This window comes from Sceloporus occidentalis, unplaced genomic scaffold (assembly GCF_023333645.1).
Source record: "Sceloporus occidentalis isolate IW3139 unplaced genomic scaffold, rSceOcc1.0.p SCAF_107, whole genome shotgun sequence".
Taxonomy (NCBI): domain Eukaryota; kingdom Metazoa; phylum Chordata; class Lepidosauria; order Squamata; family Phrynosomatidae; genus Sceloporus; species Sceloporus occidentalis.
In genome coordinates this window covers 1239599-1259635 of record NW_028317087.1, presented here as the reverse complement: position 1 = coordinate 1259635, position 20037 = coordinate 1239599, and positions in this window count along the sequence as shown.

Sequence of the window (20037 nt, the reverse complement as noted above, 5' to 3'; positions counted from 1 at the left end):
AATCGGCCAACTAATCGATTATGAAAATAATCGTTAGTTGCAGCCCTACAAGCTTTCCTCCCGGCAGTCACTCCACCTCCCTGCCAGTTGTCACGCTATAAATGTAAACCTGCTCCTGGGAAGATGGCGACTACCAGGGCGAGCCACATCTTGGGATCGGACTATGGCTTCCAGCAGAGGGTGTAAATGGAGAAGCAAGGAATCAGTTCATTCACCTTGTCATTTGATTGGGCCTTCATGGAAGGCTGACTGGGGCACGGCCCGGTCGCAGTCTTTACATATATAAGGCATGTCTGTGTTAAGAGATAAATACCTTACACATACAGGAGGTGCAAGAGCCCATCAAGTTTCATCAACCGAACAATGCCAGTCCAACACTTCAATATAGAGAAACTCTCCAGAATAGGTTGCAAAACCAGTTTTCCTTCCATATTAGTAACTCTGGAGAACTATCAACACATTTCCCACTGACCTGCGCTGGGTATGACTACTGAGGTTTATAAAGGGCAAAAATGCCAACAGCAAACTAAGACCTGAGCAGGACAGTGACCTGCTGCACCTTTAATGGAGATGTCATTACCAAGAAGAGAAGCCATATTAAAACATAATCTCTTATAAAATCACAACCAAGTTACGAAGACATGAATGAGTGAATAGAAAGCATGGTCACACAGTTCTCTCAGCAGAAAATATCACGCAAAACACATAGATATACAGAATTGATTCAGCCTCCTAATTTTCAGAGTTATTTGACCCAACCAGATTAAATGCCAATCGAAAACAGGATTAGACACTATATGGAAAATTATAAAAAGGAGCATGAATGCGTGCGGCTAATACAGCTGGGCAACGGCAGGAGGACAAACACATCCAAGTTGGTTCAACAGGTAGCAGTATGGAGGCACCTAATCCATATACATTTATATATACATGGATTACAGACAAGGTCATTGTACTCAGTCTACACTCTGGCTCTGATAGAAAAGGCAGATGACTCTCCTAAATTCACCACGAGCCCGAGAAGCAAATAAAAATATTAGACTGCATCCACTTCCATAACAGCAAAACTCAACACAACATTAATAACTTCCTCGCGCCTCTACAGCGCTGAGTACAGAACGTGCCACATAGGAGGGCTGGCAAATAAAGGCTCTTTGTGCAGAAGCAGTAATAACGCACGGCTTCAGACGGGATCCAACAGCCAGCATACTCTGAATTGTCTGCCCACACCACCCACTGCCATGGAGCAAACAGGGTCGAGACAAAAGAACGGAGATGTCCCGTGATCCGATGTCTGAATGTCCAACATGCGCGTTTCAAATCTTCATTTTTATTTATGATCGCTTTGTAACATACCAAAAAAATTCCTAAATTGAGTAAAACGAGAGTTTTTACAATATAGAAAGCAAAGTATAGCATTTGTGTTTCTCCTGCACACATCCAAAAATACAAACTCCAATCCAAACTACCGTATTTGCTCGATTATAAGACAAGGTTTTTTTCAGAGCAAATGCTCTGAAAAATGACACCGATTATAAGACGAGGGGTGTCTTATAATCAGACCTCAAATAGGTCCGACTATGAGACGACCGGGATCCTCCTCTCCCCCTCCCCCACTTACTGGTGCTTCTGAGTCCCCGGGGTAGCGTGTAGATGTCTACGCGATTCGGGTAGAGCTCTACATGCTGCCCGGACTAAGCACCGGGCAGCGTGTAGAGCTCTACGCGATTTGCGTACACAACTTCCGCTGCAGCCGGGTGGAGGTGCGGCTAGCAGCAGGGGTTGTCTGCTTCCATCACGCAGACCTTCCCCGGCTGTCAGAGATCAGAGTTCCCCGCACGGTGAATTCTCTCTGACAGCCGGGGAAGGTCTGCGTGATGGAAGCAGACAACCCCTGCTGCTAGCCGCACCTCCTCCCGGCTGCCGCGGAAGTTGCCCCGGCTACATGACAGGGGATTCAGAAGCTCCGGTAAGTTTGGGGGGGGCGGGGGAAGGGAGTGTTAAATGGGGGGCATAAGGCATTTCTGTAGGCAGAGTGCTCTGTGAAATGCCTTTTAACCCCCTTAATGCCGCTCTGCCTCCAGAAATGCCTTAAACCTCCCTATATGCCACTCTACCCCATAACCCTCTAAATGCCAGAGTGGCATATAGGGGTATATAGGGGTATAAGGCATTTCTGGAGGCAGAGTGGCATATAGGGGGTCAAAGGCATTTCTGGAGGCAGAGTGGCACATAGGGGGTCAAAAGGCATATCATAGGGCACAGTGGCATATGGGGGGTATAAGGCATTTCTGGGGCAGATGTGCATAACGGGGGGGGGGCAGGTTGGAAAATAGAAGGAAATAAAACCAAAATATTTTTCTCAATCATAGCTTTTATTAAAAAAATGTTTTATATGAATTAACATTTACTGGTAAAACTTTTTTCCTATAGGGTTATATTCAGGCTTTTTCTTTTTTCCTAAATTAATATTCAGATTTGGGGGGTCGTCTTATAATTGAGCAAATACGGTACTGAGCCCAGACAAATCACAAGGGAGGCCATCAATAAAATGCCATCATTATTGTAAAATATCATCATTATTCACCATACTGCTGACGAATATATAGCGATCTGGCCTTCAGTTTTTTTTTACCAAAGTAACTTTGCCAGGGACCCAGACATTGAGACCTGCACCAACATATCTGCTCCAGTCCCATATTATTATTATTATACACCATTATATTATATTATATATACATATATATATATATATATATATATATATATACACACACACACACACACATATATATATATATACATACATACACACACACACATTACTGTGTGTGTGCGTGCATATTATATATTTTATTTATTTATTTATTTTTTTACTTTATTTCACACACTTACACATAATACTTAAAAGCTTATAAGATGCTATTGTAACTTGCTGAGGGAACCTAAAACCACACTTATTATTCTGTATAATTACCGAAGAGACTTTGTAAAGCACGTTCTCAGACAATAAAACAAGTGGAAACAAGATATTCCACGGCTATGATCTCAGAATAGATATCAGTTTAAATTTGAAATGGAGCACTAGACTATACGCTTAATGGAGCATATGCCTTAATCGCTTCATTTTCAATCACACACAGAACAAGAATTTGCCGCGATGGACGCATGTCAGGGGTTATAGATGGAAAGCTTTGTACGTAATGAACATGAATAATATTAAAAGGCTGCGTCTATCTACATGGCTTTTGAAGGGTAAATGAAGTGATGAACATTTACTTCCTGGAATTGTCACCAATAGAAGAAATATATTTAAACCAAGACCCTATGGCTCGTATGATATTGTGTCCTGATTATACACACATTGTGTAAATGATACAATAACACAAAACATTACAGGAAAAGAATGAGCATGCATAGAAATAAACCAAGTATATCTAAACCAAATGAATGATATGGAAATCCCAGGCTGATGTGTATAAATACTAGCGATTAGTCTCCTCTAACGAATGCGACGGCGGAATAAGAGTAAGTGGCATTCAATGCCAATCGCAATAGGGTCGAGTGTCAGCGGGGAGACGAGTCCTCGAGGCAGCTTCCAGGGACAGCGTATCTTCCACCTCCAGCAATGGATGAATCGCCAAATGAACAAAACAAGTTCAGGGAATGCTCCCGTCCACCTACAATCATACACGCAGCCGAGCGCAAGGCTTTAGCTTGCACCCCCATTTTTAAGCACGTATAACACCCTCGTTTCCCAGCATGCACCCAACCAGTTCCTAGGGATGGGCAACATATTGAATGTTGGCCATCCAATTATACATTATTTACAATAATACGAAGCGAACGCACGGTTAACGGATAATTTAGTACATAACTATATAAGCACTCGCGATCCAAGCTTAAATTAATTTCCGTGTAATTGTTTAAGACATGTAAGGAAGAAAGAAAAAAGCTTTCAGCAAACAAAAGGAAATGACTGGGGTACTAAATGGAAAGAAGGAGCTCTGCAGAGGTTTTTTGGGGTGTATTCACTAAAGCGGCAGTTTGATAGCTGATTACGGTCCCATATCACTATGCATTATCAAGCTTCTGCAGCAAGAGGGGTGAACACACTCTGAAACATGCATTTATCATTAATCTATGCATTATACAGGGCCTGTCCCAACCATCTTGCAGAAGTTCACCAAGGTTTGCCCTTCATGACAGCATTGAGTTGAAATCTTTTTTTTCCTCACAAACTCCCTATTTAGTGAATAGGCGCCTCTGCCGTACATTTGTTTATATGGCACTAGAGGTGGGTACTCAGACTTCTGCAGCGCGTTATTTATCTGCAGTTCATAGAAGGCATGATGATGATGTGACTTGTCTCACTCGTCCACATTGCTGTCACTGAAACGGCTTTGTGAGCAGTCCCAAAAGAATTACAGCTTCCAGGGCCACAGAGGGCTCTTCTTCAGATTTCACCTGAACGCAAAAGCGTATACAACATCTTTTCCTCCGTTGTTTCAGAAAACTATCAAGCTTCACACACAGTGCTGGAGCTGGCTGAAGGCGACATCTTTGCATGATCTTCACTGTTGTGAAGGCAACGCATTCAAACATCTCCTGCAAACACGGCACGCATTCAGGTGAAGGGAAAAAAGGGGAGTACAGGGTGACTGGCAGCCATCACACACGTTACAATGCACACGATGGCCGCCGAATAACTTTAAGGCAATTAAAACCTGCTAGAAATTATGGAAAAGCGATCCATTAAATTTAGGTGAGAAGACAAGAAAATACGTAAACGTCTTTACGCAGGCTTAATGTTCCAGTCCTTGCGGATGCCATTAAAGCAGAGCAATCGCTAAAATCCCACAGAGATGAAAACATCAGCCGTCTAGCTTCAAACAAACAAACAAGCTTAAAAGGAACAATAACGCTACCGAGACATGTCTCCACATGAAATAATTACAATCCCAGGCAGGTGAACGCTTCACAGATCAAGCAAAATATACAGGATGGTATACATGATGACATATATATGATGAAGAACGTCTTAGAACTGTGGTTTCCTATTCTTACACAAGACACGAAGCAAAGGGGGAAACCGATCGATTCCGTCCAACTCCCATCATTCAGATACATCTTTGCACCATACGGCTATCTCAGAGAGTAGTATTCGTGGTATTTCTCAAGATCAAGTTCACTTACAAACACGCCTGCTGTAAAATAAATCAGGAGGGTGTGAAATGCTTGTTTGGGGCCCGAGTCACTGATACACACAGGCTGTCCGTCAGCTAGTAAAGACATCACTTTATGCCTGTGGGCAAAACATGAAGAATGGATTTTTCACCTATTACAAAAATAAACATTTCTACAGTCAACTAAACTGAACCCCGTCAGACCAACGTGGAAACACTAGAGGGTTAATTCACTAAATATTAGAGCGTTAACTTACCAACACCACTAAACAAGCGAAGACTGCCTGGCCCTGCCCAATGCATATGTGAAAAATAGTAATTGGCTCATTTCTACATTATAAACAGTTAAATGTGTGTGTGTGTGTGTGTGTAATATATATATATATATATATAAATAACTATATTTATCCATTCACACTGAAAGGTTATTTGACTTTTAGAACATACAATGCACAACAAAATAAGCTCCACATCAAAGTCTTCAATAGATATGGCCTTCCCTAGTTTAGTACGCATGAGCAGAAATTTGTTTATGGAACCCGAATCCCGGCATCAATGTGCACATTGGTTTACACACACACAGACAGGACAGACACACAGGACAGACACACAGACAGGACAGACACACAGACAGGACAGACACACAGACAGGACAGACACACACGGACAGGACAGAGACACAGACAGGACAGGAGAGACACACAGACAGGACAGACACACACAGACAGACAGGACAGACACACACGGACAGGACAGAGACACACACAGACAGGACAGGACAGAGACACAGACAGGACAGGACAGAGACACAGACAGACAGGACAGGACAGACACACACAGACAGGACAGACACACACACAGACAGGACAGGACAGACACACACCTTTACCCTGTAACCAGAGAAGAGCTGGGTGGCCAGACCTGTTCATAAAACCTAGGGTAACTTGGGATGAGAGACAATCTTTGGGACACACAGCGTTCAGGATAGACATTCCCTAGGACAGACATTCTGGAAAACGTAGACAGGTTCTATGAGGAGTTACCCTTAGAGCGTGTCTATTCTGGGGGAGAGAGAGAGAGTTCTATCAAACTCCATCCCCGCAGATAATACTTGAGTATCGTGCATTGATGTTATGGTTTGTGTTAAAGTTATTGTATTTGTGTGTTGATATACATTGCTGGCATGTTTGGTAGAATCTGTATGATAGCATTGGCTAGTGCCAGAGTTCCTGCATGTCTGAGACCCTCCATGTGCACTGATGGTTGTGATACACTGCAGCAATTTACTAAAGGTAGATTTTTCCTCTTCCCAGTAAAAGAATCCATGGAGTCACTTACAAAGTACTTTAATATACATTTCTTTTGCATAGGGCACTCAACTGTCCCTGTAGGTCAGATTACTTTTAGGTCACCACAACTAAGCATAAAGGGCCTGCTCGGGCACAATGGAGGAAATGTTTTTGTTTTAGTAAATAAACCCTTAGGAGACAAAATATAGCCATTCGTACCATTAAAAAAAAAAAAAAAAAAGTTCATTTCTGCACAATAAACCAGGGAAACCTAAAAAGAACAGAGTGCACAGGTGTAACGATAGGTAAATATTTCAACAGCATGACAGACTACATTTTATTAACCCCTTCGTGACAAAGGCTGATTTTACTTTTTGTACCCTTCGTGACAATGGCCGTTTTAACATTTCTGCGCTGCTCGTGTTTAGCTGTAATTTTCTTCTTTCCCGTTTACTGAACCCACACACATTAGATATTGTTTTTTTCAGGACAAGAAGGGCTTTCTTTAGATGACATTGTTTTGATTGTATCATATTATTTACTATTAAAAAAAGTATAAAATATAGTGAAACATTTAGAAAAAAATGACTGTTTCTAACTTTTAGTTGAAAAATCTTTTACTCATCTATAAAAGGTAATAAAAAAACCTGCTAAATAGATTCTACTATTTGTCCTGAGTTTAGAAATACCCAAAGTTTTTATGTTTTTTTGCTTTTTTCTACACATTATGGGGCAATAAGTACAGGTAGCGTTTTGCTATTTCAAAGCCATTTTTTCCAAATCTGGTAATTCTTCCCCCCATGTGCCATTTCGGGTATTTTTGATGCCTGCCAATGCAATTTACCCCATCAAGTCATATATTTTTGAAAACTAGACAGCCCAGGGTATTCCAAATGCTAGTATTTTAACCCTTTCCAAGCACTAATTCTACCATCAGCCTTTAGCAAACTTTATGGTAGTAATTTTTTTGCATTTGTTTTTTCACACACATTTTACTTCAGGTATGAATAAACAGGTTCTGGTATATGTCACTATCATAAAACACCCCAATATGTGTTTAGCAACATCTCCTGAGTACAGCGATACCTCACATGAATGATTTTGCCTGGCTGTTTGGGGGCAAAAGGGCCACATGTGGGGCATGCGCATTTTTCAATGTTGAACTTTGGCATTTGGGGATCCACTGCCCGTGCCCTATTTGGTACATCTTTGAGCCGGGCCATTTCAGTGTGCCCAACAAAACCATATATTTTTGAAAACTAGACACCCCAGGGTATTTTAAATGCTGATATTTTAACTCTTTGCATGCACACATTTTACCACCAGAATTTTTTCAAAGTTTGCAGTAGTATTTTTGTGTGTGTATTTTTCCCACACACACCTACTTTATGTATGAATTTACAGCTCCTGGTATATGCCGCTGTCACACGACACCCCAATATGTGTTCAGCAACATCTCCTGAGTACAGTGATAAACCCATGCATGTGGGGTGTCATTTTTGGGGGGAACTAAAAGGCCACATTTGGTACATGTGCATTTTTCTAATTGGAAATTAGATGTGTGGCCATCCTCCCCCCCCCCCCCGTGTTAATTGGGACATTGTTGAACCCGGCCAATTCAATTTACCCCATCAAATCTTACATTTTTTAAAAGTAGACACCCCATGGGCATTTAATATGCCAGTATTTTAACTCTTTCCACACGAGAATTGTTTTAAGCTAATATGCTAATTTTAGGATTTGCTTACAAAAATATATTTTATATATATATATATATATATATATATATATATATATATATATATATATATATATATATATTTTTATTTTTTATTTGTTTTTATTATTTTTTTTGCCTTTTTTTAAAAAAAAATGTAAAAATGTTTTTCAACTTGAAGGTTCCCCTGATAGTGACATCGGTGGGAAATTATTTTTACATTTTACTGTTTTTTTACTATTTTTTCTAATTATTATTAATTTTATTTATTTATTTTTACTAATCACACTGTGATTACAAAGCTGGGCTCCATTGACTTGCATGGATGAATGCAGTACCTGTATTCAACCTGCAAGTGGAGCCAGAGTTCTCTAGAGGGTCTGGCGACCATCTAGCGAACTTTTTCATCTTTATTGGTTTTTTTTCCCGGGCCGCCGCCATCTTGCTGATGGTGAAGATCACCGGCAGCGGGGACTGTGACCGCTCTCCGGAGCGGTCACAGTCCATCCCGAGGTAAGTGTTTGGTGTCGTTGGATGCCTCCTGATCGAGGCATTCCAGCAACACCATTTGAGTTTAGAAGGCGATCAACGATAAACGCTTTTAAAACGGGACGCCCCGGGGAGGGGCCAGAGATGGCCCCTTAGTGCCGATCGTGGCGTTGATGAATGCCTCGAGGTCGAGGCATTACGGCAACGCCGTTTGGGTGCAGAAAGCGAAAGTAGATCGCTTTCTGCACCCGTTTAAAGGCGTGCCAGTCCTGGCACGTCAATTGTCGTAAACGACATGTTTTTCTGTGACGTGCCCGGACCGGCAATTGTCATCAAGGGGTTAAAGAACTGCAATGCCTTCTGTGCCTGTCATACGTTTCATGTGCCAGAACAGAATGGCAACCAAACGGCTATCCATGGTTACTCCAGGACGTGCAGCTACAATAGTAACTACGCACTACACTCTTGTATTTAAAAAAATATAAAACAACATCATCCCTTACAATGCAATACAGGTGTTTCCTTCCCAGGACCTGCTGATAATTTTTGTGTTTATGAAAAGAAAGAAACGCACAACATTTTGTTTTATGTGAAGACCGCTATTCACTCAAACTCCAAATATCATCCGATATTCACAACTGATTGTATACGTGTGGTAATAAATTACAATTCACAGCAGAAATCTAAAAGCATTTTAGGCCACCAGGCCTTTAGGACGACTCACAAAATATATATAATTAAAAATGAATGAATGAATGAATCTGTTCCTTCAAAAGATTTACATAACGAGAATTTAATTGAAAAGGGTCTCCTTTAAAATCAGAAACCCAACTCACAATCATTAACAAATGTTGGATTGGCAGCGATCTCAAAATAAACAAGCAACACACAACTCCGGCAATTATCGAAAACAATCCTGTTTCCTTCCTGGTGGAGGAATTAAAATGTGACCGGATGAGGACGACTTTTATTCACTTTGGAGTCTAACAAAAGATTCCAAAAACGCCTCTGAATTCCTTACATGAATTATATATTATCTATGCGACACTGGCGTGGAATTTAGATGCATAAGCATAATGTCCACAGATATGGAGCGTGCCTTTCATTTATATGAAGTCCTGACAGCACCAAAAAACACAATCTGTTTCCCCATTGAAAAGCTATAGTTTTATTTTGTGTTCGCTGGCTGAGCCGCACTTACCTTGTCTAGACGTGGTATTTATCTCCAATGCCCCAGAGAAGTAAAATGAAGCAGATCTGGATACGTCTAGACCACGCTCATCGCTGAAGTGCTTAATTACTTTCATTATGTTTCCATCGTAGACTCATAAATTTAGGTTATTAAAGCCCCACACACCTGACAGTTCCCCAGCCTCTATTGTTTTTAGAGGCTACCCCTCCATCTCCTACAGGAAGCCCCCCCGCTTTCCTCAGCTTGCTTCACAACCTATTATAAAGCGCAACAACCAAAAGTGAACAGTCCGTGGGGAAATTCCAAAGGTTACTATGGTGACTGCACAATTGTTTTCATTATACCCCAGAATCCTCTTTCTGGACGTTACAGCCTTGAAATGCACTGTATGTGTTAATATATAGCTAAAACATTTGGGTCATGGGTACAGTTGAAAAGGCACTCTTATCCTCACACTAATAGGGGAGAAGTAGAACAAAAATGGTGATAGAAAAGGGTACATGGCAAGAAAGGGTGTGTAATGTGACGAGGTGTGCCAGACAGGCAGAGCTGGGGATACATACATATTGGCCACTTTAATGGACACCGGCTCATCAGCACAAATAGGTCCTGTAACCCGATGTGTAAAGCCAGGAGCCGCGAGGTGTAGCATTAGCACGATGACCACACGTTCTACATGACTTTGACCAGGGTACGCGTGTTGGTACCAAACATGGTGGCTCCACAGTCTCAGAAGCAGCCGACATTACGGGGTTTCACTAAAAGCATCTCGAGTTTACAGGGAACGGCAAGATAAACGAAAAACCCAGCAAGCGGCAACTCTGTGCACAAAAACAGCGTGTTAATGTAACGAGGCCAGACCTGAATGTGAAAGAAGGGCCATAAGGTTTGAAGGAGACACTCTGCAACGGTATTTCTGAACACGCAAAACTGTATTACATTCATACAGTGGCAGAAAATTCAGCATCGTTAGTACAATAAGGGGATGGTGAAAATGAAGAACCTCCTATTGTCAGTTCTTAATGTTAACATTAAGACATAATGCATAGAAAAAGCTATTACAGTGGAGTATCTCTTTCAGGAGATATAGTTGTTATACACACGAGCGGGGCCAGTCACTCTCATATACAAAGGTGGAGTACGTAAGGCCAGCATTAAAGGGATAACAGATCTCACTCTATAGAAAAGGGTCACATAAAGAGCGGCAATAAGAAGCAAAATAAGAATGCATTAAGGCATTGAATCCATAGACTGTAAGAAGCCTAGCCTAAAACAAAGGGAAGGATCTCTATGGATCTAAAAACACTTCCGCAACGATCACATTTGCAGGAAATTGCGTGTTCAGCATTACTAAACTTTCGGCCCACAACCAGAGTGATTCAAACAATAAGAGCCCCAGACACAATGGGGAAATGTACCAACGGCTCCTCGTGCAAACAGTCATCCTGTCATGGATCCAACACAGATACTTCTTACGAGGGAACAAAGTGACAAATACACGTTACAGCAGTCTGCATAATATCAAACATCTACCAAAGACAGTTTCTATGAATCCAATACACCGAGAATCGCAGAATAAGCAAGGAAGTCTGTTTGAGGAACGCCCTGTTTTCTCACCCAAGGCATGTTAACCATGAGAAGAGGACAAATCTTCAATATACCGGTGGCCACCATCTTTCATACAGGGAGCCAGGGGCTCTACCAGCGCTCAGAACACATTTAAGGAGGGCAGGGCAAAAAGAAGCACACATACGTGCGGTTTGGCAAGGCTAGGTGACAGCAGAGGAGTGACATCAAAACGCACGCACATCATCATCATCTAGAAGAGATAAAGGGTTAAACACATCAGAAACCACTTCCTCATTCTACAACATACCTCTTACTGCAGCCACAGAACATTCATTCCAGGCCCTAAGAAGTTTCCACTCAAACAAGCTGCCGTTACGGGGCCGGCGGTTCGTAGAATTGTTTTCTAAACACGCCGTATGACAGTTAGCATTCCTTCCGATGTCTCCTTTTTCAATAGGTGATCGCCCAGGTCACCTCCCAGTATGGAAACATCAATACAACGGCTCATTGTGGAGATCAAATGAAGATACAAGGTGACCCTATTATTTGCATGAATGGGAATACAGCGGCTGGACTGTCCCCATACCTTGTCCTCTTTTGTCACAGTATCTTTCACTGTATTTACTTAGTTTGGAAATTGTTTTTCGGCCAACGGAAACTCGTAATTTTTTTATTTTTTTTTAAGCATTAGAAACATCATTCACGGTCCTGCAGAATGTCCAAATCCTTACTAGAAATCATTTCATTTTGTCTCGTTCACAACGTTGTAGGTAACAAAAGACACAGGTGCAGATAAGCTGTTGCCATAGATACTAAAAGGTTTTTGGTTTTCATTTTATAAAATCTTTAGAGGAAATAATAAAATGACATATCTGCTAGGGGAACAGAGTTTTCAAAGGGAGATCTAATGTCCCCAACAGTCTCTGTATAGAAGAATGCATATTAAACTACACTGGGTTCATTCATATACATTCTGCCAAAACCAAAAAATAGATGATGTCAAAATCAATGGCAGCACTTTCCACACAAGCACATGGAGGTCCGAAGACATCCCGGCACGTGCAGGTAGATCTCCTGCAGGGCATTTAGCTGGGGAGTGGAAAGGGGGGCAAAGGCACCCATCGTGGCCAATAGGAAAAGTTAAAGCGACCACGCAGCTATCATATGCATTAAAGCGTATGTGATGGCTGGAGTGTCCCTCTCAAAGGGGGGGGGGGTCTTATTTTAGGGGCACTGACATGTGTGGCAGAACTATCATAAACAATACATTTCCTAATCACACGCAGCCTCTGCAGAAAAGGACTACTTCAGGTCAAGTAAAGTTAAACAAACAGTGGCCAGTGGGGGTTCAAGCTGTTGTAGATGGAGATGTAAGCCAAAGGGCTAGGGAGCCACATGTGGCACGTAACTATTTAATGCTTAATAAAGTTTCATGGAGGAAAAACAGGTTAAACCAGTTAAATACAGCATAGCCAAATGACAAAGAAAAAATAAGAGGGTGTCTATAATAAAATCAAACAGCAGCTTAAATCTATCACGCGGCTTCCATGTATCCTAACCTACACTAACCAAACATCTCATAGTTTGCGGCTTCTAAAATGAACCCGGTTGTATCTTTTTTTAAATTCTACGAACGTGTGGCAATCCCTATAAAGCATTAAACACATTATTATGCCAACGCTGAGCCACAAGGCTGGTGGTTACAATACAAGGCGGGGGAGAGAAACAGCAGAGATCCCAGAGAAACTCTCTGCCCCCAGACAGCAAAAATCACAAGTTCTCATTAAAAGAAATCTTAACATTGGCCTACAATGGTGTCTTTTAGGCAGTGTAGAGACTGAGGGTTTTCAGACCGGATATCCTGAATCCCGATAACAAGTCCCTCCAATGCCTAATTTTTACCGATTATAGCTGCTCCTGTTTCTATTACTTTACCGAGAGGCATGTAATAGTAACAATATTTCTCTTTTCTTGTTATTTTGTCCCTCTTAACAATCAAAGTTGAGGTTTTACAGTCTTTTTTTTCTCCATCATTTTTATTCCAAATCCATATCTCTGCTGGGAATGGGCTATATACTTAATATTCTTTGTTGTTTTGTATTTTTTTAAATATATATTTTTTTATTTAATTTCTGTAGAAATGAGAAAAGGACTTTTTTAACAGGTGGTTCATTCATATACATTCTGCCAAAACCAAAAGGTTTTTTTATTTAATTTAATTTTATTTAATTTCTGTAGAAATGAGAAAAGGACTTTTTTAACAGGTGGTTTATTGGAACAAAATGAAATACTAAGTTCCAAAAAAATGAAATACCAAGGACACTGGAAATATGTTACTTTCTTTTGGCTTTATAGCAATAAATTACACAATATACAGGAGTAACACAAATAAATAAAAGCTAGTGGTAGTTCTCACCTGTGTAGAGAGCCGGCCATTGTCAGATAATATTAAACATTAGAGATGAAGTCGTCTAATACAAAGACTCGTTCACAACGCAGGTTATTGAATGAACAACTTTAACAATTTCAGGTTTAACCCCTTAAGGACAATGAGTTGTCCTTAAACTATAAATTGTGAACCTCGTACATGTACAGGCTTTGTCTGCGCACATAAATATATTTGAGAAACACTATGCAAAAGACTTCCCTCTTTGCTGATGTTGACACCAGAGCTTGTCGGACAGGCTTCCACGCCAAAGACACGGATAGACTGCCGACGGCTCAGGGAAGATCCCAGTCTTCAGATGGTTTCTAGGATCTGGCTGGATCAGAACACAGACTCATCCTAAGGAACCAAAAATGTTAAACTGTCCCTTTAAGAAAAGGGAACATCCGATGCATCAAGCAAGGACCAGTCCTGTTTTCCCTAGAGGAACATGGCACCCCCCCCATTCCAAAGATTTGAAGCACGTCATAGCATATGATGAGCAGTCAGGCAGTGCATTCTGTAGAGATGGGAAGACATTCAGTCCCAAAGGTTGTTATAGACGAATACATTTATTTATACAATATAAAAAATAAGCAGACAGGTGCGGAGGAGCCTAGAACCTCGCAAACAAACCCATCCGAAACACTCCACTTCTACGTACACCACGGGAGCAGCCGCAGAAGCTTCCTGTTTTTACAGTTTATGCTGTAATTCAAGATTTTGTCATTTCTCCTTTTTTGATGACTTGCTTAGGATGCCTTTGTTATAGCGGAGAGAAGGAGAGGCGACTATGGTCACAGATACCAGTTTCTATGAGGTAAACAGCAGTGATGATGTAATATAAATGTCAGTACCCAACTAAACGAGCAGCTAACATTTATATTAGGAAGCAGGACGGACTCGCATTCTCTCCGACACTCTGAGGAGAACCAATCACCCAGGCAAACCATCACTGTGAATGCGTCCCTCTTGGAAAGGCAGAGAATCCCTCGTCTGCCCCTCTGCTCGCCCTCCGATGAGTTACGCGATCACCCGCAGTTAACTCCAGCACCAGCTCTGCAAATGCTGTGGGACGATTTCAACAAGAACGCTTTCCTGCCACTGATTGGCTGCTCCAAGCAACCAATCAGTGGCAAGAATAGTCAGACATGAAGAGGGAAGCTCCAGCTCTAGAGCTGCACCTTCTGGATTTCATTTCTCTTTCTGAAAAACGCATATTAAAGTACTTTACTTTTTTTAAATACTTTTTTTGGAACACACAATGACCTCGGATGTTACAAATACGTCACTGCGTGTAAGACTTTCGCAGGGAAAATAAGAACATTCCCTGGCCTTCACATGAGGCCTTAATGTTTCTCATTGATCCATCCCCATAGCATCCCATTATGATACACTGACATTCAGATTGTCGAGGGGTGCAGAAAAGTGGGGAAAACAAACCCCCAAACCGTGAAACCCCATAACTGCTGGGAAGCTTGATCACCCAATACCCATGACGGGCAATGACCCATCAGCGTCCCCCTTCAATTAATTTGAGCTTCTGATCAGGGTGACGGTGTTCTGCGACACGAGTGCACGGGATCGGAAACCGTGCGACATTTCTTCCATGATCTGGATCTGTCTGATTGGACCCGTTACCTCTGAACGCGGGCACAATTCCTTTAATATGCATTCTTCTATACACGCCGTTTACTGTCCCTTTAAATAAGCAATTAGAGGCCATTCCCCTACCCCGGGAACTCATATTATAGATATATATTTATATTTAACTTGTGACTGTTGCTAAATGTTACTTCTTCGTGCAAAGGTTACCAGATCGACAAATGTTTTTAATCACACTACCTCTGCGACTGCACCAACGCAGCAAACGACCGTACAACCCAGCAACGCGCCCGGCGACCAACACAGAAACTGTTTCAGTGTCCGGAAACGTTAAGACTAACCCAAAAATACCGTTCACGTTGTCTAGAACTTTGCTATTCTTGCTTCATAACCCAGTTACACTCATAGAAATGTTTGAGTTTCAGGCAAACTCTTCCAGCGAGACGGCCTGAGCTGGCCCTGCAGAACTCAATGGGTTCAGAGGCTTTAAAGAAATTGATGTAACTACACATTATACAGGGCTAGGGTTAGACTTTCATAATGTATAGCGACGTTAAGGAGTTAAAACCCAAATTCTCCTGCAAGCTCTCCCTTTAGCGAATAGATTCCACTCATTTGTTCGGCACACAAAAACTGGTCAGTTTTTCAGCCGTATAATCACACGCCATCAAATACACCACAAGCCGCTTCCCGAGGGACCGCGGTCCCGATTTCACTGGTGAACGCACAGTGGCACCCCCACTTGCGGGGGATGTAAGGGGCATCCGTGTACCTCTCATCCAGGTGTATCTATCGCTTGACATAATGTTATAGATGAGAACGATTCCCCCGAAACTATATGATGAGACTAGCCTGACCAATATCTGACCAACCACCGGCCTTACTTTTATGTGCAGCATAATATTATCACTATCCTCCCTGCATTACACTGTACCACCAGTGCCGGCAGGCTCTACTATTTATCCACCACTTTGATGCCAATTTAAAAACATGTATATTACAATCACTTCTGCTTTATTGAATTACATGCTAAAGTAGGGCACTCTAGATGGAATGTGGATTGTTAGCTCTTGTGCACAGAAACGCTGAATGACCCTGCTGTAACTCTGGTTACTTTGAGTCTTATCAGCGTTATAACACCCGTATGTAACACTGAGCCGTAAAGTCACACTAACATACACAGCAACAACGCAGAACAGACTGACAGCACGCGATTCGATTGCAAGCTCTTAGGGTCAGAACAATTCCCTGCCCCTCCTCCTGTATCACACTATTGTCTGGCTGAGAGGCGCTTCGCTTTACCGCACAGTATGTGGATGGACAATCCCACCCGAGATCCACGGGGCTCGGAGATAAACATGCAAAAGGCATGTCCAAAGTGGCCCTCCGAACGTGCACTCACCGGGCCGGATAACGCGGGGCTTTGGGTCTGGTCCCTTCCTCAGTCACAGGTTACGGATTCCTCCTTTCTATTTGCTGTTGCTTCCTGTTTAAAATCCGGCCCTCTAACGGCTTTTCCATCCGAGTCAGACTCCAAACCGTTTCCACTCAGCTGCCCGACTCTTCCAGCCCCTCTCTCAGCATCTATTCTTTCTCTTCCCCTCGATACGCAACGTTACTGTTACACGCCAGACCCCGCTTTGCGCTCATTGGCCGCCCCGTACAGAAGGGGAGGCGGAAAACTTCAACCATTGGCTGCAAAAGATGTCGGTCACTGTTTCCATCGTTTCCGCCCAACTGTGTCTCTGCTGTGATTGTCGAGATGTAAAACTCTGTCAGTCATAAAGCGACTTCTTCCACCGGATTCTGGCATTGGCTCACACGCTGCTGCCGGTCCCACCCCCATGGAGGCTTTCGACAGTTTGATTGGTTTGAATAGCTCACGGAGACGCTCACTCCCCAAGGAATGATGCAGTGTTTTAATTGGTTCATTGATAATATTCTCCCTTCTTTCACTGGTTGGCTGATACACTTGTCTATCAATAATTTCCCAGCTGAGTTTGTGGACTTGCATGTACTGCTAGTTCGGTCTTGGAATGTCTGATGATAAATGACTCAGTGGTTGAATGGCACCAACACATAGAGCGGTTAACTCTTTAAAGGAGAGTTATGGTTTCACCTTACTATTCACTATTATGAAGGGCCAACACTGGCGGGCTTCCTCTAACATGACGGGTTGAGCTTGCCCCACAGGGGTCGGCACCAACATTGCTCACGGTGGACATTTAAAGATGGTCTGCAAGCCTTGCCTCAGACACTGGTGTCCTTGTACGGACGCTTTGCCTTGCCCTGACTGGCCCTCTGTAATGCATTGCACAATGAGTGGGGAGACTGGAGAACCCACGCTGATTTAACTATTCATTATACAGGGCAGCCAAGCGGTTCCTGCACAAGAAACCCACTGGGGTTGGTCCTTCAAAAGGCACAATGGAGTAAACACATAGAAACCGCAGCTCTCCCTTTAGTGCATAGACCCCATCAACGTCACACATTTGTTGCCCTGCAGTATAAGTATATCTAACATCTGGGGGTATACGCACTGCGGGGCGAACATTTAAGAGTGCAAAGATTTAACTACACATTATGCAGGGACAGCCAAGTTCTTCCTGCAGCAGAAGCTTGCTGAGTTTGGCTCTTCGTAACTCCCTTAATCAATGGAGACAGCCATTATTCATCCTATTCTGCGCTGCTGTACAATGGACAACATGACACAACGAATAGAAGTAAACATTTGGACTCACAGAGACAAACGATGACGAGGGCCCTGCTCAAACAACTCAGAGTCCACGCAAATAATCATATCAGCTTTTCTCGCTAGTTAAAGGGACAGCCATTGCATGCACGTTATGCCATTGTATACCTCTTTCCCATATCTACCCATATCCATCGCTGGGGCCCCGACACATCGCTGAGTAGATGACACCAGCTGGGAAAGGTAACAAGCAGAGTCTTTTGTTTTAGCCGATTATCGTCCCTATGAAATCTGGGCAGTGCATACGTGAGAAGAGCTGAACTGTTATATCGCGAGGGACTGCAAGCTCTGTCAGCCAGCAGCTATGGGCCTTGTGACACTTTACACTCATATACAGGGGGTAATAACAAGTACCCCCGGAGCATTCGCCATTGTCTGTCGGTGCCGCGTGGGGTGATTCTGCAGAATGCCTCCAATGGATTGGCAAAGGCGGACGGCATGAAAATGTAAAGAGGCCACTCAGCTATCGCATGCATTAAGGTGAGTATATGATGGACGGAGTGTCCTTTAAACATGAAAGAAGAATTATGCAATGGAGTGGAAACAGTAAATTTAGAAATAAAGAAAACAAAATCAGAAGTGACGTATTTCTTGGCACATTCTGAAATGATGTAATCAGCAACAAAATAGCCTACAGGAAATAACATGTTCGGTATAAATGTCAGCATTACTGGCGTTCCCAAAATGCCATGCAAAATCGTATGGTTTATGCTGAAAAGTACATAAAGAAAAGGTATTTAAATGAAGAGAATTGCAGATTGTCGTTATTCTGCTACACTTGATGGAGTTTAAGTGCTTTCATGTAACGTCTCTGTGATTACAGCTTCTTGGCCTCACTGACAGCATTAATCAGACAGATGAGGTCATCACGATCCGGAAAGATGAATTAAAGGTAACGGTGCACGTGGAGGGTACAACTCTAGCACGTAATTTCACAATGCTGTGGAGTTTATTATGAAACTATTAAACATTTTAAACAAAATTCAGGTTTATAATTTTGATGCAATTCTTTTAAAAATCATATCTTATCAGTGACTACAATAAAATGTACATTTCATTCCTCTACTTTAGGTGTTTTTTTATATTTCTATAATGCTTCAGTACCTATGGAAATTGGCAGCTTTATTTGCTGGTATCACTGGAACCAACACTCCCAAGTACTGCTGTGATGTATTTGGTGTCAGAAGCTGTGATGTCACACCATACTCTCTAGCTGCATCATGATGTAATATATCATGTTCCATCCACGTTATATGTCCTTGTGACCGTTGTCTTGATCATTCTATTACAGTTGTTAATATAGTAGCATTGTTTATGGGGTATTTAAATCTAATATTATGTAACACAATGTCAGGAAAATATTTTCTATTTACTAAAGCGAGAAGTGGTAAGAAAGCAGGGGTTTGAACTCCTTCGCTTCTGATTATGAAGGGCCAACAAACAACAGCAGGGTTCTCCAGGAGAAGCATTGAGGTGGCTCTGTATAATGCATAATTCAAATGGTAAAGAGATTGAAGAAATTCTCACTGATTTAATTATACATTATACAGGGACAGCCAAGCTCGTCCTGCAGCAGAAGCTCATTGGGTTTGGCTCTTCATAATGCACAGCGAGGTCAAGGAGGTGAAACCACAACTCTCTGTTTAGTGAATTGCCCCCATTGTACACGTAGTTGTAAAAGCCTACAGGGTGAACATGTCTCCACAAGAACAAGTTTCTCCGCAGATCCTCAATATCATCATAGACGATGACCTAATCGCCACCTATGAAGTCCATCAAGTAATATTTTTGCTATTTGCGCACTTTCATGTTC